Here is a 26,087-nt window from a genome sequence, read left to right on the forward strand (position 1 = left end):
AAACTGACACCTGACCCTGTTATTAACTGAGGAAATTATTTATCATGTCATTAAGATGGTCTGAGGTATACACACTTGTAAGTTTATATCCTAATCTTTCAGTCTACACATAGAAACACCAATAAATATATCCTAGTACAGAATGTTAAAAATATACAAACTACTTCTTGAATAATTTTAGGAAAACTGATTATCACATTTGAATTACATAATTCTGTATAAAAATTCCTACTTAATAATGCATTTAGTGTATTATTAAAAAGCATAACATAGAAAATTGATTTTAAATAAATGATTTCTTCCCATAATTGAAGAATATTTTATCACTTCATTAATATCATTATATAATTAACAGGTAGTTATTATTTTTTCATTTCATTAACTATGTGAAATTATTATATTTTATCTTACATAGAATGTTAACAATTGAGATTTTTAAAAATAATTTTTATGAAGACTTACATAATTTTGAAGTGAATGAGCAAAGTAATCTCATGTGCTACGTATATTTAATGTCCCTTGACTGTAAAATGACAGGTTTTATTTAACTCAGATAGACATTGAATGAATCAGCTCCTAAAATTGTGCATGTTCTGGTTTCTTCACCTTCAACAGACTTTCTACTGCTGTAGTCACTCTGCATCCCTTTTTCTTCTTTCAATTTTCTTTGAAACCAAGGTCAGACCTTACGCATCTGTTCTTTACAAAGAAAGAAACAGCGTATGAACGAGTACAGAATCTATTTGGGGTTGGAGGTATAACTTGAAGGGAGACATCTGAAGACAAAAAAAAAAAAAAAAGAGTTGGAAAAGCCCAAAGGTTTCATATGAAACGAAACTCTTGAAGGAAAAACAAATAGAGAAAGGTCATAAAGATAATAAAACTGTATTTGAGTTTATTTTGACTTTGATGGAAAGTTCTTTCAAAGCCCAAGTAGGAAATTTTTGAGTATCTGTAATTTAAAACAGCCCTTTCTTTTGTTATATCACAATAGTACTATGTATTTCATAGCTCACACTAGTTTCACCCTCAATGTTTCTCATCACTTTAGCTGTTCGTGTTGGCAAAATCAGTTATTCAAAGCCTCATCTATTTAGCGATAATATTCCAATCCATCGTCTTTTATCGTTATTATATATGAACAGACACAAAAATGAAAGACAGGTTTTTGCTTTGGATTCTAGATCAACCACAAGATATGCTTAAGATACGATTTTATATGATAAGGCTCTGTAGTTGTAGAATTTATAATTTGAATTAATGATATGGGATAATAATTTAGCTTAAATGCCACACAGTAAAGAGAGCCAAAGCTTAATATATCAAATTGTTGGGGCTGCCAATGAAACTGCAGCAAAATGCATAGCCTAAATAACAGAAATTTCCTGGCTCAAATTATGGGATGTAGAAATTTGAAGTAAAAGTGTCAGCAACACCATGTTCTTGCAGAGGCCCAGGTTCCCAGAGAGATCTGGACCTTATCTCTTCGCAGCTTTGCGGCATTGCAAAAACAATCCTGTCGTTCCTTGCTATTTCTAGTAGTTTCCGCATTCTGAATCCTGAATCTTCCATGTGGCTATCTCACCTCTGTGTGCATTTTCACGTATATCTTTCTGCGCTGTCATAGATACATCAGTCATAATATTAGGTCATACTCTCATTCATTATGACCTCATCTTAACAGAGTTAAATCTGCAAAGATGCTACACTTTGCATCCCATTTCCATCTGAAAGTATATATTTATAATCTTTTCTCATGGGCTTCTTTGTATGAGGCTTAGGGTATAACCTTCAGGATGCAGGCACCTAAATAAAATGAGTAACTTCTTAGCGTTTTACACTTCAGATTTGAGTTAATCCAATGAGGCAGACTTTGCCCCCAAATCATTATAATAGGAAAAATCCAAGTGAATATGTCGGGGTCCCTTGGCCAGCAAGTCAAACCCAGACACTCATTGTCTTTGTGGAACCTTTATTGTAGAGATGACACAGCAAAACAGGTGCGCAGCAGCTGCACGGTGGCCGCCATGCAGCCGCAGCGCAGCTGCCACACAGCCGCCACTTAAGAGGCACACGCAGCAGCTACATCTTGGCAAGGCGCGCTCTCTCCCTCTCTCTCCCTCCGAGGCGCGCTCTCTCTCTCTCTCCCAGGTTCTCTGGCTCCCACACAAACTTAGCTGAAATATGTTCTAAATGTCCCAAGCATCCAGACCTCAGCTAAGGTGGTGGGTGGTAAGAGGCAGGAGCACAAGAGTTGCACCTTGAAGACAGACTCCAAGTACCTGAGCCATCGCTGCTACTCCCGGGGGCGCTCAATGGAGGGCCAGGCCTGGGTACTGTCGTGTGGAATTCCCTATCCGGAGCTAAGCCACCAATAAAACATTCAGCCTTAAATTTAGTGTCTAAACATGTCTTCAGATTAATAGAAAAACAGTGAAGGAAGAGAAAATAATTTCCACATGGGGCACAATGCTCTTTCTAGTATTATTTTAGGCTAGTAGGATACGCTTGTTATAATGAATGAACTAATCCACAGATTAATTCAGCTCATCCATAGAGAACACAGTTACACCTTACATCTTAAAGGCAACATATCTCAAACAGTGATCTGGAATTCTGCTAAGGAACTAGATTGTTTGCTCCTGTTTCTTAATTTAGTAGCAAATGTATGTATGACAGTACAGACTCTTGCATATTTAATCTTATACTACTACATTTGTTGTTCTTGGTGTATTTTCATCCTTGTGTATTTTGAGGTCTTTGGGTCTTCCTCTATCACCTTGACATACTTCCACCAATGTGTTTTTGTTAATTTATTTCTGAGGAGGTATCTTCTATATTTTCCCAATCCTTAAGCAACACCTTCTTCAAGGAACCCTGGCTCCCTTGGTTGCAAAACGGTGCTAGACACCAATCTTTCTCAATGACGTAACCAAGTTGCAGTTGGAGTGTGATGGCATGATGGCATCAACGGAACACTCCGGGACAGGTTGAGAAGATAATATTATCACCGTGCTGCAGATTTTAAACATCCAGGTGTGCCTGCTGTACATGTAATCCATGGCCTGCAATGCAAGCATCCCGTATGGGTACTGATTTTAGTTGATTTTGTTCCCAGTCCTGTGCTAGTATCCCTAGGAGGGAAGTGGAGGAGAACCCAACTGTGTGGGCCCTGCTCCCATGTGGGAGGCATGGGAGAAATTCCCGTATCCTTTTGCTGTCATTTTGGGAATGAAACAACAGATGAAACTTCTATCTCTGTTTCTCTTTCTGTAACTGCCTTTCAATTTAATAATTCTATTAAACATAAGAGGCCCTTTTAAGAATAATAAAAATAAATAAAACATTTACAAATTCCCACTCATAGTTATTTTCAGCCTTTCCTTGAAATTTTTGAATATGGTACACATATATATTTTAGCCTATACAGATATTTATAATATTTTTCTAATATAGGATATATGGAGATAAACATGAATTCAGTTTGAAAATTTCAAGTGCAAGACAACAAGTAGTTGATTTAGTTTGCTTTATGTGGAGTTTTGTAAATTATATCAATACCTTCTGTTTTTAGCCCATGACATTCTAACAAAATAAAATTCTATAAACCGGTAAAACTCAGTGGGTTACAGGTTTTAGGAAAAAATGCGAGTTTGGATAAGTATGAGATAAATAAAACACAGGATAATTTTTAGGTAAATGAATGTGTTCTGTGTATTAAATATTATATATGTAATATAATGAATTTGCTAAAATTCACAGAATTTTCAGATTTAAGACTAAACATCCATCAGTTTTTGTTTTAGGAGTGGTAAAATGCAATAACTGTGTTTGGAGGGGTATTTGACTACATCACGAGTCACCAGACACACAGAAGTCTCCTAAAGTGGAATGTTCATGATTTTTTTTTTTTTCAAATATGTCGCCCACATCTTAGTAGGCAAATGATGGACCAGTTTGTCAAGTCTACTAATTCATTGCTCAGAGAAGGCACTGATCATATTGCCTTTGCTTTTGTACTAGATCTGTATATTGTCCCTGGGAAGAGGTGATCACACAGCAAACTGTGGCTGGAGAATAATCATTGACTCAGACAGGAGAAAGTAGCAGAGGACTTGATGCCAAACTTAGGAGCTTCTATGTTGTAAACTGATTAAGTCTGGGATTCAATGGGGTAGCCATGGCCTTCTGTTTGTGTAAATAAAGTTAGACTCGTATGCAATCAGCCTAGCGTTGTTCCACTGACATAACTTAGGCAAAAGCTCAGTACAGTATTCACTCTGTTAATTCCACAGGTTCACCATAATCTAGTGTCAACATAATTTGTCTCCTTCAATCAGACTGTTCTGATTACTGCATTCACTGGGCTTTTAATTTTCTTTTTTAAGGTTTTTTTTTTTTTTTTTTTACTGGAAAGTCAGATATACAGACAGGAGGAGAGACAGAGAGAAAGATCATCTATCTGTCCGTTGATTAACTCTCCAAGTGGCCGTAATGGCTGGAGCTGTGCCCACTGAAAGCCAGCTGCCAGAAGGCTCTTCTGGGTCTCCCACACGGGTGCAGGGGCTCAAGGCTTTGAGACATCCTTGACTGCTTTGCCAGGGCACAAGCAGGGAGCTTGGATGGGAAGCAGGACTGCTGGGATTAGAACCAGTGCCCATATGGAATCTGACACATGCAAGGCTAGGACTTTAGCTACTCAGTTAGGCTACAGCTCTGGGCTCTGACTGGGCTTTTGTTACACCAAGCACACTTGTTTCTCTTTGATGATCTCTAGTAATCACATGATCATTCACATATGTCGGAGTTGCACAATGATGATTAAAATACTGGATTAAGATACGCAGACGCAGGACCCTGGTCATCCTCACAGATACAGTGTGCTTCGCTTGCAGACACACCACTTGCATAGGCGGGAAAGGAATGTGTGTTAGTCTCTCTGGGTTGGATCTTGCAAGACAAATTTTAAATTTCCAGTCTTGTTCAGCTATTGGATGCTTTGCTGTATATTATATAAGGATTTAGCCTTGTTATTTCATCTACTAGATTTCAAATTTTAAACATAATTCAATGTAGCAACCAAAAAATTACTTGCGTCCTCTCTAATTAACCTCCAATGACAAACCACTTAATCCAGAATCCCGTAGTGCTCTCCTGCCAATAAATTCAACATTATCCAATGTTGTTTCTTCTATCAATGTTCCATACTTTAAATTTTTTTTTCATATTTTACTTGTATAAATTAGAAAATTCACACAAATGTTGATATTCAGTACATTGTTCTGTGCGACAATAATCAAGCAAGTTTATGTGTTTGAGGGATTTCAGGAAAGCTTGAGGTAAACAGGAAATTCACCACGAAGCTATACCAAGAATCTCGTTTTCTCCTTTCCTCTGTCAGATAGATTATTTTAGACCGATTCATATTAGCATGCATAATTTCCATTATTTAACTGATCTAATAACAGATTGCAATTACATATACACAATATCTTTACAGCAACAGGCATATTGCTTCTTGATTGGATCGACTGGAGTCAGAGCACCTCCATGATATGTGAAATTAATTTCACATTAATTATTAGTTTCCAGTTGAAATGATCAGAACAATTAGTCACTGTTGAATATTTTTAAAATACATGCTGAATTAAAAATTGAGTTTTACTATGAAAGCTATTCTGGAAATTTCTACCTGTACCCATACCCTTCCAGCAGCTGAGGTCCATGATGAATTTAGGCAGATTATGCCTCATTTGGTGAAGATAATGGCTAACCACACTGATGGCAGGTTGGGCAATTTAACCTTATTCCTTAAGAAGGAGTGGAGTGTTTACCGCACAGTAAGGATTCATGGTTTGTGCATGCTTTTCCTTTCTTGCATTCATTAGCTCTGACAGCATCATCACCACCTTTCGACATGGAGATTCTTTGTTTCTCATCATAGTTTCTGCAAATTGTTCTTGTTAAGGAATGTTTGTTTTTATTGGGAAATCAGATGCACAGAGAGAAGGACACAGAAAGAGCTCCCCTCCGCTAGCTCACTCTCTGAGCTGCCACACCAGCCTGATCTGGGCTGATCCGAAACCAGGAGCCAAGAGCCTCTTCCATACATGTATGGGGTCCCAAGGCTTTGGACTATTCTCTGTTGCATTCTCGTACCACAAGAAGGCAGTTTGATGGGAAGGGAATAAGCCAGGACATGAACTGGTGCCCCAATCACATATCCTGGAAGTGCGAGAAGAGGATTTAGCCTCTGAGCCATCTACCCACCCCCACATCCCAAAAGAAGCAAATAGCATGGTACTTGACATTTTTCTATACCCCTTGTTAGCTCTGAGCAGTCAAGTTTATAGGCTGGTGAGATGAGCACTGAACCAGATCTAACAGGCAAGATCTGATAAAGCATAAGTTATATATCATAAAATATTTGTTCTATGATTTTTGCTGGCAAAGAATATATGTTTAAAACAAGTTTTAGAATGACTCCACAGTAGATTTGTGTTGGTAGAAGAAAGACTTGATGAAAACTGGAGCTAAATTACATGAATATATGGAATTAGCAAAACAAAAAGAAAAACAAAATGAAGAGCAACCTCCAAATGAGAGATACTAACACCACACCAAGACACTGGTTTTGGAAATATTTAAAAGAGAAGAGACAGAGGAACAAGTGAACCATTTAGAAATAATAGCTTCTCAAAATGATTGAAAACAAATCTTCAGGATCTGGCTTATTGGCCTAGCCAGCTAATCCTCTGCCTGTGGTGACAGTGTCCAAAAGCTTGCTGCTTACACTGCAGCTGCTCCCCCAATTCAACTCCCTGCTGTTGTCTGGGAAAGCAGCAGAAGATGATGCAGGGCTGTGGGCCCTTGTCCTCAGCAGAGCCTGGGAAAGCAACAGGGGGTGGCCTGGGGATATGGACCCATGAACGTTCAGGAGAACCTGGGAAAGCCATGGAGGATGGACAGGGGCAGTGGGCCCCTGAATCCATGGAGAATGGACAGGGGCAGTGGGCCCCTGAATCCGTGGAAGATGGACAGTGGCTGTAGGCACCTGAATCCATGGAGGATGGACAGTGGGTCTCTGAATCCATGGAGGATGGACAGGGGCAGTGGGCCCCTGAAGCCTTGGGAGGGACAGGAGGAAGCTGGCTCCCAGCTTCACATGAGCCCACATTTGGTTATTGTGCCCACTTGGATAATGAACCGGGGAGGAGAAGATCTCTTTCTCTCCTCTCTCTCTATAACTCTGATTTTCAAGTAAAATTAATTAATCTTAAAAAAGAAAAGAAAAAAAAGAACTTCATATTTGAAAAGCTAAAAGGCTTCAAGTGAAATAAATAAATAAAAATATAAACATCTTCACACCTTGAAAAATGAAAGAAAGGAAAGGTGGAATGCCAAAAATAAAGAAAATTTGAAAAGAGCAAATATAGTAAAATCTCAATAAGATTAATAACTGATTTTCCACCTTAAAAAGATGAAGAGTATAGCAGAAGGCAGGGGCAATAGAGTGACAAGCCAAGCATTTCAAGAAACCAAACAAACAAAATATACACATACACTGCTGTGAACTAAATATCTTACATACAACATAATGATATTTTAAAACATCTGGCTCAAATTAATTATTTATGACTAGCAATAGCAATTGTTGTAAATGATTATATATTATTTATGACTAACAACTATCAATTATTATCCATTAATTTTATTACTTATTTAGTATTATAGGTAATTAGCAGGGATTTCTTTAGACTTGAAGTGCATTACTTCATAACACAAATTTGTTATATAATTATGAAAGACAGTAATTAATGTATCTTTATGTTTTTCATAGGTGCATTGAAAAGTAATCATAAAATATGTTACAACATTTTTTTTCAAGATTTATTTCTTTTTATTGGAAAGGCAGATTTACAGAGGGAAGGAGAGTCAGAAAGATCTGCCTGCTAGTTTAACTCACCAAATGGCTGCAATGGCCAGAGATGAGCTAACCTGAAGCCAGCAGTCAGGAGCTTCTGCTGGGTCTGCTAGGTGTGTGCAGGGTCCCAAGGCTTTGGGTCATCCTTGACTGCTTTCCCAGGCCAGTAACACGGAGCTGAATGGGAAGTGGAGCAGCCCGGACATGAACTGGTGCCCATACGGGATCTGACACGTGCAAGGTGAAGATTGAGGCACTGATCCATCACTGTGGGTCCTGTTATACATTTTCAAGCTGTTAAAACAGAAATATGTAACAACACATTTGAGAATCATAACCATAAAAATTACACGTATGATCTGCTCACTGGTACTTCTCATCACTGTGATAGCATCCCTGGTGATATTTTCTTGGATCACAAAATCCTTATTAGAACAGTTACTGGTTTTAATCCTTTTGACTTACCTCCTCGTGAGTTCTTACATTATATTGCAATCCGAGACTTGCTATTGGTGCAACAAAAGAGTTTAACCATTGGTTACAACCACCATCCATGAAAACATGTGATTTATTCGCTGGCTTGCATGGATAATGTTCTCATCTGAAATATTGTCACCTGACTTGTACCTCACTTTTGACTCTTGAGAAAAGACGTATCGCAGGTTGGATATTGGCTCTGTCCTGTCCCATCCATGCTAAAGTCAACTGGGAGAAGATCGGACAGTGATGTTAGGTACCTCCAGTATAGTTGTAAGCTGCTTAGGATGGGTTCAACTATAGTGCTTTCCGACAGGTCTAGTGAAGGAAGAGCAGAAGAGATTAACATGGACATAATCATCAAAGATGTGTTCAGTACTAAATGCCATACCGAGGTAAATGTGTCAGAACCAAAATGGAACCCACGCAGGATCCAGCCAGGAGAAGGCCCTGGTGATGACTGCCTCAGACCTCAAAGAACAAGAAATACCAGGACTGTGGAAACCATAGTGAGCCGTGCACCAGCAACGCCGAGGCCCGAGGAGCATCATTTCTCCCCACAGCTGTACATCCCCAAATGATCACAAGTAAAAATAGAAACCCTGCTGTTGCTGAGGAAGACAGACAAGGGCTGCAACCAATATTCAAAGCATGAGATGTTAGCTTCATTCTTACCATGCTGGATTTATATATTAACTGCCATATAGCAAAGAAAGTACGGTATCTGTCCTGTTTTTAGACTGACTTATCTCTTAAAGCCTAATGATCAATTACACACTCAGCTGAGCATGCTTGAGGAATAAATTTGAAAAAGTGATTATGAAGATGCATATGATTAATTTCAAAAAAGTAGTGGGAAAAGTAGTGGGAAATTGCATTAATTTGTTAAGAAGGCCTTGCCAAACAGAGGTATTATAATTTAAATTCAAAATATTTCTGCAGAATTTTGAGGACTAAAGTCCACAATCAAAGCATTGACATGTTTGGTTTCCTCTGAGAAATATCAAAATGTGGTCTGTGTCCCACTTTTAGCTTTTATGAGCACATGGATCATATAGCGTTTGCACCTACTAAACAACCTAATTTTATCTTAATTGGCTCTTTAAACATCCGCACTCTAAATACAGTCCTATTCTGAGATCCTAGAGCCAAGTCTTCAACAAATGTTGTTTGTTGTTGAGTGTAAGTACAGGGAGAGGGGGCATGATTTAATCTGAAACAAAATTTAAACATAATTAAAGCAGTAACTCCCTTATAAATTTAGAAATAAGATAACTTTGAAATGGTAATTTCCAAGGGCAAAATGATGAACTTCGTAACATGAGAGAAAAACTATCCAAAAGATGGGATATTGTTAAATATATATTAAGAAAAATTTGACGTATGGAACCAGGTATAGAGTATTGACAGTGATGAAAATTAGTGATAAGAGAAATGAACTGATCAAGAAGAAAAGCTGTCTAGAAGAGGAAACTCAGGGCCTGAAGGTTTGTCCTGCAACAATTGAGTATCAGGAAATATCTTGGTCTCCTTCAAAACAGACTTTTGTGTGTTGTTTTGTAAATATGATTGCTTTTAACTTATCATTTTTGAAAGTTTAATAAAATGTAACTGTTTTACCATTCTGCTAATCAAAGTAAAAATACCTCATTCTGGGCAACTAATTAAAAAAACACAATTGCTCATTTTTCCATACTGGAAAATCCGAGAGATCAATGTGTTTTTGATCCATCAACGTGGTTTTGGTGGAAGTCTGCTTCTCAAACATGTCACTTTTCTGTCTCCCTGTTGAAAGGGCTCATTCAGCACCACTCTTAGTTTTAGGTTTTAGGATGTGTTTATTTATTTGTATTAAAAGAGTTACAAATAGGCGGGATAAGACAGAGAGATTGATCTTCCAATCACTGGTTCACTCCCAAGGTAACAGAAGCAGCGAGAACAGGGGTCAGGTGTTTCTTTTCTGACTCCCATATGGGTTGCAGTTGCCCGAGCCATCTGGCCATCATCTACTACCTCTCTCTCAGGCCTTTAGCAGGGTGGGTATATTGTAAGTAGAGCAACTGAGACAGAAACTTGCCCCTAAAAGATGCCAGCAACACAGATGGTGGCTTTACCTGTTGTGCCCCAATGTTGACTGTCACAATACAGCCCATAGGAAAGCTAGGACAGCGGAGGACTGTGGACCCTGTTGAGCAGAGGCCCCAGGAAAGAGAAGGAGGAAGGCCTCTCACGCACTGTGTGCTTCTGCCCCAGTGAGTCCTTGGATGTTTTCGTGCTCTCCCTGAAGATAGGTGGACTTCAGTGCTCCTGTGTAGTCAATCAAGGATGGACAGTATTATCGATCCGTGTTGCAATAATCTTCTCACTAGGTCGCCTTTTTAGCTTCTTTGGTGTCTCGTGTTCTTCAACATGATCTAAATCTGAGTTATGTCTGAACCATTGTTTCATGAAATGTATAAACACTGAGACCCTGGAAATAAACTTTGTCAGTTGCCAGAAGAGAGCTCTGTCCCCCTATTTCTTCAGGTCGCATCTCCTCCCCAGGAACCTGCAAGGGAAACTTGCAGTTTGACCATTCAAACCCAATCTGTTTTTCTTTTCTTTCTTTAAGATTTATTTATTTTAATTGCGAAGTCAGATATATATAGAGAGGAGGACTCCCAAAGTGACCGCAATGTCTGGAGCTGCACCCTTCCAAAGCCAGGAGCCAGGAGTTCTTCCTGGTATCCCACGTTGGTGCAGGGTCCCAAGTCTGTAGGGCATCCTCAACTGCTTTCCCAGGCCACCAGCAGGGAGATGAATGGGAAGTGGGGCTACCGGGATTAGAACCAATGCCCATTTGGGATCCTAGCACATTAAAGGCAAGGACTTCAGCAGCTAGATTACCGCACCAGGCTCAAACTCAATCTTTTTTTTTCAAGATTTATTTATTTATTTCCATTTTTATTTGAAAGGCCTAAGAGCATAAAGAAGGAGAACCATAGACCTTTCCTGAGAAAGATAATGAAGAAAGAGCATAAAGAAGGGGAACCAGAGACCACCCACTCGTTTACTCCCAAAATGGCCACAATAACCAGAACTGTGCTTTACCGAAGCCAGGATCTAGAAGATTCTTCGGTGCCTTCCCCATGGATCCAGTGGGTCAAGGATCTGAGCCATCCTCCACTGCTTCCTGGGCACAATCAGGGAACTAATTCCAAAGTAACAGGGTATGGATTAGCACTCCTACGGGATCCAGGGATGTAGGTGCAGATGAGCTCCCAATGCCCCAGTGCCAGTTCCTCAAGTTCAATCTTAAACTCTCCCCTTCTTAGTATGATCACTTTGTTGATCTAATTCCAATGTAGGGACTTTGAGTGGCTACTGGTTGGACATTTGCTGCCAAAGCAATGCTTATGTAAAGGATCCTATGCTTGTCTTTTCTAAGAAAATGTTTCCCCCAAAGGCTTTTCCAATGTATTAAACCAAATCTTGATAGCAGAAACTTTGTATCTCAGTCCTCTTCTTAAGATTTCCTTTTAAATGTTGGTACAATTATATTATCACTTATAATGAATTTTGGAGGGGCAAGCATTTTAAAATGATGGCAAGCCACAGTCAGAGATTTCATGCTTATTTGGAAAATGGGACACAGGCTTGGATGGAAAATAAAAGGGGGGAGGGGCTGCTGGACCTTAGATGGGATTTCAATAGAACACAAGTTGTATTTCTCAAAGTTTAAGATGATAGAATCCGCTGAAAATCTACATGCATAAATAAATGCTTCATTATTCCCCTCACCCTGTTTGATTCAGTCTCCACGTTTGCAAAGCAGAAAAATTTTGCTGTGACTACTATCTCATTGGTCTGCCGTTGAATTTGAAGCAATAAACACTATTATGTCATGGCAAGAACGTGAAATTAAAGAAATACTGGCAGAGTTGTAGTTATGTAGTTGCTTGTAGTTATATTTGCTCCTTTAGTTCAGTCCTGTCAGCTTCCATGTCAATATCCAAATTGTTCATTCATTAATGATGAGGAAACTAATTTGAGCTTTAATTTGAGAAACTCATTTTCTCTACAATGTATTGAAAGTTGCTACTCATCTTCAAATAGCAGCTGCTAACATATCTGTAATCATTTGGAATATTCTATTTAGAACTCAGTCTGCTTACACATAACTTATGTAAGTTGTTTACCTTGTTCTTTATTTTAGAGGCATTTGCATAAAAGAGGCATTCTTATTTCTCTACAATTCATCTAAGATGGCTGTTTTGTTGTCTGAAATAGCAATTTTCTCTGTGACCTGAAAACTGATGGCTTTGGAGAGATAGGGCATGCAAAAATGTTTTTATTTCCTTACAAATAATACATGCTTTCTCACTGTAGTTACACAGAAGGTTTCCTTGGCAGTAACACATCCATGTGGACATGGAGTTAGGACTTCTTCTTAGCTGGATTTTGAAGAAGTCTGGGGGACGAGAAGCCACACTGACCCCAGCACAGAAGGGTACTAGAAAAACAAAGGTTCACTGCATCCAAGGGGGATTAACTAAGAGAATTTTTATTTATTTGTTTATTTATTTATTTATTTAAATTTTATTTAGCAGGCAGTTAGTCACAACAGCCAGAGCTGGGTTGATCTGAAAGCAAGATCCAGGAGCTTCTCTCATGAATACAGGGACCCACAGACCTGGCTCATCCTTCTGTTACATCTGCAGGGAGGTGGATTAAAAGTACAATAGCTAGGGCCCCGTGTGGTGGCACAGTGGTTAAGATCCTCACCTTGCACGCCAGGGATCTCATATGGGCGCCGGTTCTAATCCCAGCGGCCCCTCTTCCCTTCCAGCTCCCTGCCTGTGGCCCAGGAAACAGTCCAGGACAGCCCAAAGCTTTGGGACCCTGCACCCGCGCGGGAGACCCGGAAGAGGCTCCTGGCTTCAGATTGGCATAGCATCGACCTTTGCACTCACTTGGGGAGTGAATGATCGGATGGAAGATCTTCCTCTCTGTCTCTCCTCTCTGTATATCTGCCTTTCCAGTAAAAATAAAAAAATAAATCTTTTAAAAAAAAAAGTACAATAGCTAGGACAGTGTCCACATGCAATGCTGGTACCATTGGCAGAGGATTAGCCCACTGTGCCACTGTGCCACTGTGCTGAGCCTGATTGAAAAATATACACATATATTAATAAATATATTATATATTTATAATATATTATTATATGTTATAGTAGATATATTTATATATATATTTAGTGCAGAAAGAATAGAACAAAACTCTATTCATTGGTTATGAAATCCACCCCCTGTTCCCTCACCTCCCGCCTGGGTCCTGCTGCTCTGTCTCTGCTCCTTGTTAAATCAAACAGACCAGCGCAACTGGCAATTCTTTGGGTTCACCTCTGGAGCTCCCAGTAAACATCCTTTCCCACCTGGTTGCTGGTGGAGTTCCGGTTGCTGGTGGAGTTCAGATAGCCACTTGCTTATTGCCATTGGAGTATCAGTCACTGCAACACCACACCGTTGTGTCTGCTGCTTTCCTGTGTCTGTCAGTCTCCAGGTACCCGACTGCTGTTGTTCTGTCCTTTTCTATTTTCTGGAATTTCTATTTTCTGCTTCACACTGGCTAATATTTCTCCGTTTGCTTAAATGTGTCCTTACCCTATTCTGCCATATTGATTCTCCTCAAGAGGACAATTATTTTTAATCCTATTATGGAAAACACTTGCCTGTTAGCTGTGTTTTAAAATTTTTTTACATGTAAATATTCAAAACTTTTGTGATATAAAATAAATAAAGATTTACTTTTTTTCTACTTAATATCTTTAGCTTTAGATTCCAAAACTATTATGATGCTGGAATATTTCAAACCATAGACTTAATTTTATTAGTTATGGCACCTAAATACCATGAAATATTTATTTCCAGAATCATCTTAGAATACATGAAAGTTACTGGAATTTCTGCCACATTAACCACAGAAAATAAACGAAAAGAAAAAAGTGACAGTATGGGAGTCCCCCTCAAAAAGACTGGCTTAAAATTAAAGGTTTGATCAACATTTTTGGAAAGCTATAAAAGATACCAGAAAAAACAATCATTAGATGAGGTCAATGAAATCATCCTTAGACTGGAGAATTTACTAGAATACACAGAGCAACTTGGATGTTTATACCACTTAAAGTCAGATAAAAGTCACCAATTCCAATAAAAGCTCATTTCAGGATTGGTGAGTTATTAGTAATTTAAACTTTCATTTATAGAAAGAATTTATGGAGTAGTTGAAGTGCCCGGCACAACAGCTTAGTGGCTAAATCCTCTCTTTACATGCACTGTGATCCCATATTGCAGCTGGTTCATCCCTCACTGGCTGCACTTCCCACTGAGCTCCGTGTTTGTGACTTAGGAAAGCAGTAAAGGATGGCCCAAAGCTTTTCCTCCCTGCACCTGCGGGAGAGACATGGAAGAATCTTGGCTTCGGATCAGCTCAGCACCAGAATTTGCAGCCATTTGTCAAGTGAACCTGCAGACAAAAAGCTTTGTCTCTGTGTCTCCTTCTCTCTGTACATCTGCCTTTCCAATATGTGAAAGTAATATGGCATATGATAACACACTAAGTACTATGTGATCTCATTGTAGTTCTTAACATACAAAATAACACTGGCAGCTTAGACATTCAAAGAAAAACAAACAAATAAATCTTAAAATAGAGACAGGTGCCCAATATTGTTTGTTGTCAATATTTAATAATAATGTCAGTGATTGCAAGTTTTAAAATCAAAGATAGGAATGGTATCTAAGATGAAAATATAGTAAGCTCAATATTTTCATCAGAAATATCCACTTGAAATGACTCGCCTGGATAGATGATGAATAAATATGTATTGGAAAGAGATTAAATACTCCATCTCTCCATTGTTCTGAATTTGAACTGCCGCTCTTCCATTAGTATGTATACTTTCAAGATGTGTCATAGAATCCTGACAATTTAAAAGGCAGGATATGAGAACACGTCATTGTGCAGCTAGAAAGGCATGATTGTGTCCTGACTGTGGCGACAGTCTCCGTGAGAAGATGGTCTGAGTCACTAAAGCAGCACCTCTTCCTGTCTGCCTCATGGATGCTCGTGTTCTTAACAGTAAAAGTCCATCTGTTACCCAAGCACCTTAAAACGGCTCTGTCGTTTACGTTTTAAAACTTTTGACAAGCAGAGATTGTGTGTGTGTGGTAAAATCATAACCTTGGTATTAGTTAAAAAGGCTTGTAGAAAATTAATTCTTTTTGAGAACACAACTACTGTGTATTTGGTTTGGGTAGTGGAATTGAGGATGTTTGACTACCTAGGAAATGAGTCATATTTCTACACAGATACGTGTTTAAATTTGTCAAGCTGTGAGGTCAAAGAATTGCTATAGTATAGTAAGTTTTACAAAGTTAATTATTATATATGTTCTTGTAGCTTTTTATATACTAGGAGTTACAAACCGAGGCAGGGTTGAAAATCATATGTACAAAATAAACAACAACACCTTTATTGTCTAGTCTTTTAATTTTATAATGATTAATTTGTATCACCATGAAACAGATATGTGTAGTAAGATCTATGTATAGGAAAACTCTAACTTAAAGCAAAAACTGGAGTTATAAACATGTTTCTATAAGGCATAGTTTAAGTTGAAAGTATCGCAGCTCTTTTTGTGTAATTGAAATCTTAAATTTCCATCAAATTTTCAATTTGGTATCAGGGCATATAAAAATGTGATCTAAAGTTAAAAATATCTAAGATTTAGACCATACGCAGAATATGTTGGTTAATCCAGGTTTCAAAAAAGAGATTGAGCAAGGTCAGCTCTATTTGAAAGACATTCAGTAACGCAAGAGTGAAGATTTTAACACTCATACCAGCAGTACTGAATTTAGCAATGAAATGAGGTACTCTTTTCCAAAGCCAAGGGGATAAATACTATAGGATAAAATGTTATTTTGTTTAAGTAAATGTTTTGGTAAAAGTTTTAGACACTTGTTAAAGTGATGTGTAGAGAATTTCTTCTTCAGGTAATAACAATTCTGGGTTCCTTTCTAAGAACATACGAAACATAAAATCCAACAGATGCTCATTCAAATAAAATGCATTTATATAATCCATGTAACATATAGTTTGTAGGTAAACATGTAATTTACAAAGAGCTGACATTAAATATAACAGAGATAAAAATATAATTAACACATACCATACAATTACAAACACACATATATCAATGTCTTGAAAAACTTGCAAAGCATAAAATCGTCCTTTAATTTTGTGATAATCAAAAGAAAAATGATAATGTACAATATTATGCTCATAAGCATAATTTTTCATAGACCTTTTCAAAGCCATGAATTAAAATGCAGTACATTTTATTTGAATTTGTAATTATCTATACTTTATTCGTAACCTTCAGCATTTTCAGTTCTGATTTCACATATTTCATCACTTAAAATTCTAGACATTGAAAATTTTGACTAATGTAGGTTTCTCAGAAGAATGAACTGAACATTCATTTTGACTAGCTGATAAGAAAGATGAAACTGAAGTAGTTCTTACATTTTAAGACATACAGTTAAATTCAGTAACAAATACTTGAATTCACGGAGACATTTTCATGCTTCAAGTTAATTATAGTTTTGATTCCAAGATGACTGCCATTTCTGCTTAAAACCCAAGGAGACAAGCCGTTCTTGCTAGAAGAGATGTGCTTCTGATTATAAAATGATCTCGTGTCAAATTTATGCAATGTCAGGTACAAATTCATATTTTATTGCTTGTTCTGGAATAATGTACATAATCTGTGTGTCTCCTTTTCTGCTTAGTCACTCTACCACAGTAGACAGTGTTGAAGGGATCCTGGAGGAAAGGGCCTGTCATTTCTGCTTCTTATGTCTGATCATTAGGGACCTGGAATAGGTGCAACTTTGCAGAACCTGACCTATGACAAGACAGTGGGCTTCTCAGCACCAGCTCATAGGATGACTGACAGCTGGTCCTAGCAGCCAGCGGTTTCAGGATGAGTGTTTCCACTGAGAGTCTCTCAACTAATTATAACTCTTGACTCTGGTGGAGTTAACTATTTTAATGAGTCCTCACTTCCCCGGCACTGCACAGTGGGTAGTGCAGCATGTCCCGTTAGTATGGCACCTCAGTCAGTCTAACATCGGACCAGCTGTGCTTTCACACTCTGTCTTGTAAAGATCTTCACTCTTGCATCTTTCTGCATTGCATGCCTCACACAGGTCTTGGCCTGTCTAGGATTCCTGACTTGGTTCTGAGAACACATAATTCTGCATTTGTTGCTTATCAAGTAATAACAACATGGTATGCATAGCTGTGTGTAAACCAGTCTTAAATTTTTGTCAATAAGGTTCTGGGAATGTCAATGTGGAATTACACAATGCAGGAATGAAGAAGAGATGGAAATGAAACAGGTGAATAGCAGGTGCTTATGGATGAAACAGGGGACCATCTGTTCTGGTCTGACCTTCCAGATTTATCTTTGTTTAATGTGTTTAGTGTCATATTAATTTAGTGATTAATCTCTATGATATATGAACACCTTGTCAGCCAGTTATGACAACAGCAAGTTCATGTTAAGTCATAGATTTCTTGGTCAGCTGGTGCCTATATCCTCGGCAACTCATACAGGGTGATACATGCATTGAACATGGATCTGGGTTTTCATCAATCAAAAGTATTTCAATAACTTAACAAATAATTTAAATATCTGTCTAATGCACTTCCTCTGTTTTCTATATATCACACACATAATGGCTTTTGAGCAATTACATTAATTCTGTGATTTCTATATCAGCATGGATTTTATTTATCTTCATGAAATAACAATGTTTCAATATACTTGTGGGAAATTTCACATGATGTTTAAGATGTATTTGAAAGAATGCGGTGAGGGGAGAGAGACAAAGAAAAATATCAGTCTTTTATCTGTTGGTCCGTCTCTACATGCAGAAATGATTGAGCCAGGGCCACGGTGAAGCCTGCTACACAATCTGGGTCTCAATGGGTGGCGGGCACTGAGGCACTGGGGACATGATCCCCTCTTTTCTAGCGACATTATTAAGAAAGGAGATTGAACACCAACCAGCCAGGACTCCAACTGGCACTCTGATATGGGATGCCTACATTGCAGGTGGTAACTTAAAATCTGTGCCACAATGACAGCACCAATAAATTAAAACTTTAGCAAGACTGATAAACCACCCACTCTTGGATAATTAAAGTCAAGTATATTGAAACACATCACATCTGCTAGTTCAGTCGCAGAGAAAAGAAATGTATACAAGGTAATTCCTAGGCAACTGCTGGCTAGAGAAAAACCTAAACAAATAACTCTCGCACACTTCAGACGGCATGAAGAATAGAAGCTGAAATATTATAAAGGGGCAATTTTGTTGATATGATTCAAAAAAGAATATTTCACAGGGAACTCTAATTACCTTGATGCTGCGACTTTCTAAGTTTAACCCTATCTACCCTCACACACTCTGCACAATAACAAAGAAAGAGTATGGAAAAGATTCCTATATTACAACAGTGGTTGATAGACAAAAATGACAACCGTGAATAATACTGCAGAACCTAGATGGAATTGTTATTGAATATGCCCATGATTTCAGATATTGAGGTAAAGATAATAAGCTAGCTGCTTAAGATAAACAAAGTCGCATAGATGAAAGGACTGTGTACCAATTATCATAGTGTATCTACCCTGTATCAACAGCCCAAACATTGCTGAACAGCAATATTGGGAGGTCAATTTCACAGTCACCCCGATAACTGAAAAGAATTTCAATCTATTTTTGTTTGCCGATACTTCCACTAGATTAGGAAAAAAAAATCTTTCCCTGTCAAACTGTAAAGTTTGGGAAAGTCATTAAAAGCCTGCTGAGAAAAATTCTACTGAAATTTGGTCTGCTTGAGATTGGAGTGTAACATTTTGGCTTTTGTTTTAAATACGTTAATCGATATACCCTGGATAGTAGGGAAGAGCAGGTCATGTTTCCTGAAGACAATATTTGGGAAAAATGAAAGAGGCGACCGGACCTAAAACTGTTACTGCTAAGAAACAAGAATTATCCCAGGAGTAATAGGCACTTGTGAGCTGCTGTCAGACCTAATGCTATATTTCAAAGGAGGCCAGCACTAAATATAATTTACTTCTAAATGCCCTGCCATGTTCCTACCGATTTCATGAAGGTTGTGTTTCAAACTTACTTTAACCTTGTGGCAGGATGGTTTCACTTAGTTTTTCTTGGGGTGCTAGCATCCCCAATAAGCGGAAAGTAGTTCCATAAGAATGACTTTCGGACTGTGAAACCCAGGGTGTGTAATAATCCAGGAAGATTCTAAAACTAAGAGCGTAGGATTTAGGTAAGAGCGAAGAGTATTTGAAGCAGTTTTCTTTCTTTTGCTTTCTGATGCAGCTCCTCAAAAGCCTGTTTTGTAGCCTAATATTCTGAAGTCAGAGAAGATTATCTTCTAGAAATGAACAAAATGACAAGAAAACACCTTGGCTTAGGTTTCTGAGCATAGTGTAAGTGAATATAGCATGCGTATTTCAAGTATAAGGATCTCCCATTTCACCATTTTCTGCCTCAACGTTCTTCTAATTCTAGCAAGCCTCTTAGGAAAAAGTCTCTTTGCAGGTTCTATGCCTTCCCACTCTCTCATTTATTTGTTCACATCTTGGTAAACCAAGGAGAGATAGACTACAAATATAAGTATAATGACATGACCACACTTAAAAAATAATAATCCTGGCTGTAAGTATTTGGTTCAGTGGGTTTAACGGCTCATTTTGAAGGTTTACTTTTGTCAAATATTTACTTTTGAAAGCAGAGTGACACAGAGAGATGGACGCACACGTATACACAGAAAGTGGCACACACTCACGGAGGACAGAGAGAGAGCCCGATCCGGGGGATCCATTTGGGTGGCAGGTACCAGTCACTCTGTCCGACTTCCACTACCTTCTCAGGCACATTAGCAGGAGTTACATCAGAAATAGCACAGGTGGGACTCAAGCAGTTACTCCAACATAAGATGTTGGTGCTAGAAGCAGTAACTTTGCAATGCTTTGAATACTTATATTTGAAGGTCAGAGCACCAGAGAAAAGGAGATAGGTGGTAAATAGAAGATAGATAGATGCATGATAATGATATAAATAGACACATAGATAGTGGCAGATTCTGTACATATGCTGCTTCACTGTTAGTTGGCTGTAACAACCTGAATTGTGCCAGGCTAAAGCTGGGAGCCAAGAACTGCATCTGTGTCTCCCGTGTGCATAGAGGGTATCAGAACACCTGCTCCATCATCTGCTGCTATCCCGGATTCATTGTCAGGGTGTTGGACTAGAAGTAGAGTCTCTGGAACTAAAACGAGCATCCGGCATGTGATATGAGTCTGCTAAATGGCAGTTTAGCCGTGGCACTTTACACAGTCCCTGGAACCCTCTTGGGCCATCTACATACCATACTCAAACAGTAGAGTTTGGCTACTTGAACTTCTCACCCAGTTTCCTGATAATAAGACTGGAGGCAGCAGATGGTTTACAGTTATTTGGTTTTCTGTCTTTGACGTGGGAGACCAGACGGATGGACTGTCTGTTCTAGCCATACCTAGTACAGCTTGTTGCAACCATCTGGAAATGGAATCAATCTTTCTTTCTCTCTGTTCCGCATTTCAAATATCAATACACAACAGGCAAATAAAAAAATATGAAAAGAATGCTAATAAAAGATGTCAGTGACAAAAGAGCTCATATAATTTCCATCTATTTTATGGTAAGCATAATTAATTTGATGGCAAATATTATGATACTAATAACCTTCAGGTGACATATAGAGTGAAGGATTTTGTCCCACCATGGACATTAGGATTTGACAAAGTTTTGTTTCTAGATTTGAAAAAGGAAAAAAAAAAAAAAACCTGTACATATGTATGGCTGGTGCAGTGGTCTAGTGGCTAAAGTCCTCATCTTGAATGTGCAGGGATCCATATGGGCACTGGTTCTAATCCCAGCAGCTCTGCTTCCCATCCAGCTCCCTGCTTGTGGTTGGGAAAGCAGTTGAGGACAGCCCGAAGACTTGGGACCCTACACCCCTGTGGGAGACCTGGAAGAAGCCCCTGGCTCTTGGCTTTGGATTGATGCAGCTCAGCCGTTGGGGCTGTTTGGGGAGTGAATCATCAGACAAAAGATCTTCCTCTCTCTTTCCTCTCTCTGACTTTTCCAATAAAAATAAATAAATCTTAAAATATATATATATATACATATATATGTGTGTATAAGTGAGATCAGTTTGTTGAAAGACATCAAGCCACATCTTACTAGTGTTGTTAATGTTTTCTCTGTATATTTCAATTAAAGCCATTATTCATTCTTAAACTGGCTTTACTTGATTGTATTGTTTAACAAAATTAGGGTTTTTGTATCCAGGGAAAACGCACCCTGTATGTTTCACAGTTGACACCTGAAGATCATTGTGCTAACTTTATTGTGAATTATAATTTCCTGAGTTATAAACTGTATTACTTGTAGTATATAAGCTGTAGAAGAGCCATGTCTTCCTTTTTAAGAAATGAAATATCTACTGTATACTTACCTGAGATTTTGTTGAAATGGTGTGTATACATATGAACTATATGCATGGTATGCACTGAGCAAATGTTCTTATCTTTCCGCTATTTAAAAGAATAGAAGGTAACTCACATTATATTATATGCTATTCCTACATTTTCACTTGAATCAAATTGAAGAAACTTTTTCCAAGCATTAAAATAGATGTTTCATGGAAGAAAGAAAAGTAGCATCCTGTAATTGTGTTTGCTACCAAGACATTATTAGTGTCTTGAGAACCCTGTCACTTCCTTAACTGATTTATCATGCAGTAATTCAAGTATTCTGTTGATAGACTTAATATACTTTGTGAAAACCATAGTTGCATGACGATTACAACTAGTTCTCCATCATGGAAAAAGCAGATTCAGGCTCCTACAATGCCGTCACACTTAAAAGTCCAATGAAGACCCAGTGTTTATGCATTAGCGTATTACACTGTCTCACAGTGGAACCAATTAATATTCTTTTGAGTACACGGTAGTGAATTGACCTTGGACACCTTCCCAAGTAAAATTCAGTGTGTTTCTGATACAATCGAATTCTGTGTCCCCAAAGTATCACTATCTGATTGATACCTGGAAGATAGCAAACATATGTGCCATTAAGTGAACACTGGCTATATCTGAATTCTTGAGATTTATCCAACAAATAAATCAAGATAAATCTTTCACATCTCTCAGGAAGAAAAATCACAATGGAAAGATACAGTTAGCATTCTCTCACTATTTCCTTTTTACTAAATTATCCTATTGTAATTTGATCATTCTTGTTCAATAATCATTGCGTGTACACGAGTAAAATATCTCTGCCACAAAAAATTTCTGTGCTAGTTTTCTGATAAACAATTCTCAAAAAAAGCTTCTAACAATTATTATTCTATTATCTACAGAAAATAATATATTGCACAAATTACCACTAAACTGTAACCATTTCCTTAGGGGGAGGATGTGGCAATATATGGAAATTTTCCAAATATTCTAAATAACATTCCTGCTAAGCAGATACTGTTGTGAGTTTTCTGTTTCCTAAAAAAGGCAGTTTAGAGTGTGTGGGTTGGGAAGTTAAACCTTGATAAGTTTGTCATAGTAAAATTTACTAATTTCAAGAATCAACCAGCAAATATTAATGGGCTGTAAAAAAATGATGTTAGGACAGTTATCACAGTTTTAATATTGTATTTAATAAGCCTATACTGAAGGTGATGAAATATCATTATTTTGAAATAATACATCGTTGTATTTAAAACTGCATTCAGAGGAACACAACCTCAGCGTGATCTCTGGTTTTATAACAGAGGTATATCAGTATAAAAGAAAATTAAAATAAAAACAATGCAAGAGCCGATGGTTGAGACAATGTTGGCATCCTGTACTTGAGTGTTGGTGTGAGTCCCATCTGCTCTGTTTCTGATTCAGTCTGCAGCAAAGGTGGCTGCTAAAGAAGCTGAAGATGGCTGGAGTCCTCATGCCAGTGCGACTCACCTGGGAGACCTCAAGGGCTGCTGGGCTCTTGGTTTGCTGTGGCCAATCAGAAAGTGAAACTGTGGATGGAACTGTGGATGGAAATGTCTCATCTGACATCTGGGTCATCTGAGAAAAGCAGAAACCACAGAAGCTCAGATTCTGGACAGAGAATTTAATTTTTAAAAAGTAACTTATTTTACATGAAAGCCTCCTGGTAAATGCAGAGTGTATAAAGTTAAAGTCACTGCAGGTATTTGATTAGTGAGTGTATTTGACTGTTCCTCTCTCTCTCTCCTTCTCATTCTCTCTCTTCCTCTCCTCTCTTACTAGATGTATTTTTATTATCACTCGCTTCATCTTTGGGCTGGCATATCGGCATAGCAAGCCAATCCTTTGCCAGTGGTTTCAGCCTCCGATGTGGGGCACTAGTTTGTATTTGAGAGGCTCTGTTCTAATCTAGTTCCTTGCTTATGGCCTGGGAAAGGAACAGAGGATGGTACAAGTCATTGGGCCTATATGCAAAGCCTGGAAGAAGCTCACGAATCATGGCTTTGAATCAGCTCTGCTCCAGACATTGCAGCCATTTGAGGAGTGAACCAACAGACAGAAGATCTCTCTCTTTATATCTCTTTTATTCTCTTTGAAAATCTTTCTTTCAAATAAAATGAATAAATCTTTAAAAATAAAAGGGAAAACACACATGCAGAAACCAAGAATTAAGTAGAAAAGAATAATAAGAGCATTGTAATTTAACTAAAAGAATAGACATAAGTTACAAAGAATACAAAATGAATGTAGCAGAATGCTTTTCAAACTTGGAGAAACATGTAGCTATCCAGATACAAAATCAGAGGTCAGCAGTTACTGTAAGTGCAACATTGTACCCTGTGATAATCATGTTGTAACTAAACTCTTCAAGGTTAAAGGTGAAGAAAGGATTCACAAATTTGATAAAGAATGCAAATGAAATGCACACACACGTCAATTTGTTGCTCTGACGGTTTCTCAGCAGCAATCATTCACAGCAGAGCATAAGAGATTGGGAGAGATCTGAGGAAGAGAACCTTCCCACAGTGTTTTCAGGAGAAGAGCAGTATATCCACTGGGGAAGCGCACGACGGAGATTTCTCAAACAGTCAAGCACAGAACTGCATGTGATCTGGCAATTCCGTTGGAGAGGAGGTGAAATGAAACTGGGAGAGACCTTTGTACTCCCATATTTATTGCAAAACTCTTCATCATATCCAGGAAATGAAACAACCCATACATCTATTTACTGTAAAATGGATAAAGAAAGTGAGATACATACACTTACACAAAAAAGAATGCAATCTACTCAGGCACATAAAGTTGAAATTCTATCATTGTGACAACACAGAATTTATTATATGAATTTAAACGAAGCTGGCAAGAAAAACAAATAGTGCATGAGATGAATCAAATACAGAATATAAAACAAGGGCATGGTGTGGTAGCCCTGAGGCTCAAGATCTCACCTTGCACCCGCCAGGATCCCATGTGAGCAGCTGTTTGTGTCCCTGCAGCTCAGCTTCCAGTCCAGCTCCCTGCTTGTAGCCTGTGAAAGTAGTCAAGGACGGCCCCAAACCTTGGGACCCTGCAGACATATGGGAGACATGGAAGAGTCTCCTTGCTCCTGCTTTCGGATTAGTGCATCTTCAGCCTTTGTAACCACTTGGGGAGTGGTTTAGCACATGGAGTACTTCCTCTTTGTCCCTCTTCTCTGACTTTCCAATAAAAATGGAATAAATCTTTATTAAAAATATAAAACAAACAAAAAAACAGCATGCCATATAACTTATGAGTGGAATGGTAGTTTTAGCACGTTTAGGGAGTAGCAGTGAGAGAGAAAAAGGAAAAGGCTCATATAGGAGTCGTAAGGCACAGGAAAGAACTGGTGTTCCATTGCATAATGGGGCGATATTAGATCATCGTCCCTCCTCCTTTGTGTACTTAGACGCAGTCATTTGTTCTTACATGCTGTTTTTCTTTTTTTTTTTTATTATTGTATATGCCTAGTCTTAAACTTGATTAAATGCTACTTTCATAGCATCTTGTGTATGTGTGTATGTGAATGTGTTGTACCTAGTTTATTCTCACTCGTTTTTATGGATGCATTTGCTTATTCATTTATTTTATGATACAGTTCCATAGGCTCTGTTAGTCCTCCTTCCCTGTCCCCCAATTCTTCCCCTTGCCCCACTGATTCTCCCTGTATTATTATAATAATATACTCCTTCATAAGCAGACAAGATTCCATCATCCTGCTATTTCAGTGTATCCTGATATTGTGTTCATGGACAATGGCAAAAAGTGCAGGATCCTTTCATCAAGATGTATCTAGCAGTTTCATTGGTAGTTCATTTTTTAATTTGGAAGTAGAGATGCATGTTGCATTGTATCTTCACATCTGAATATGATAGTCTATTTCACAGTTACTATACACTCCCTTAAATGAGAAATCATTAAAAAAATCAGCAACAGGAAAAAACTCAAAAAAATTGACAATGATATGCAGTATCCTAATTTATTTTCCCATTCTTTTC

This window comes from Ochotona curzoniae, unplaced genomic scaffold (assembly GCF_017591425.1).
Source record: "Ochotona curzoniae isolate NIBS_2020 unplaced genomic scaffold, NIBS_Ocur_1.0 contig_2599, whole genome shotgun sequence".
Lineage (NCBI taxonomy): Eukaryota > Metazoa > Chordata > Mammalia > Lagomorpha > Ochotonidae > Ochotona > Ochotona curzoniae.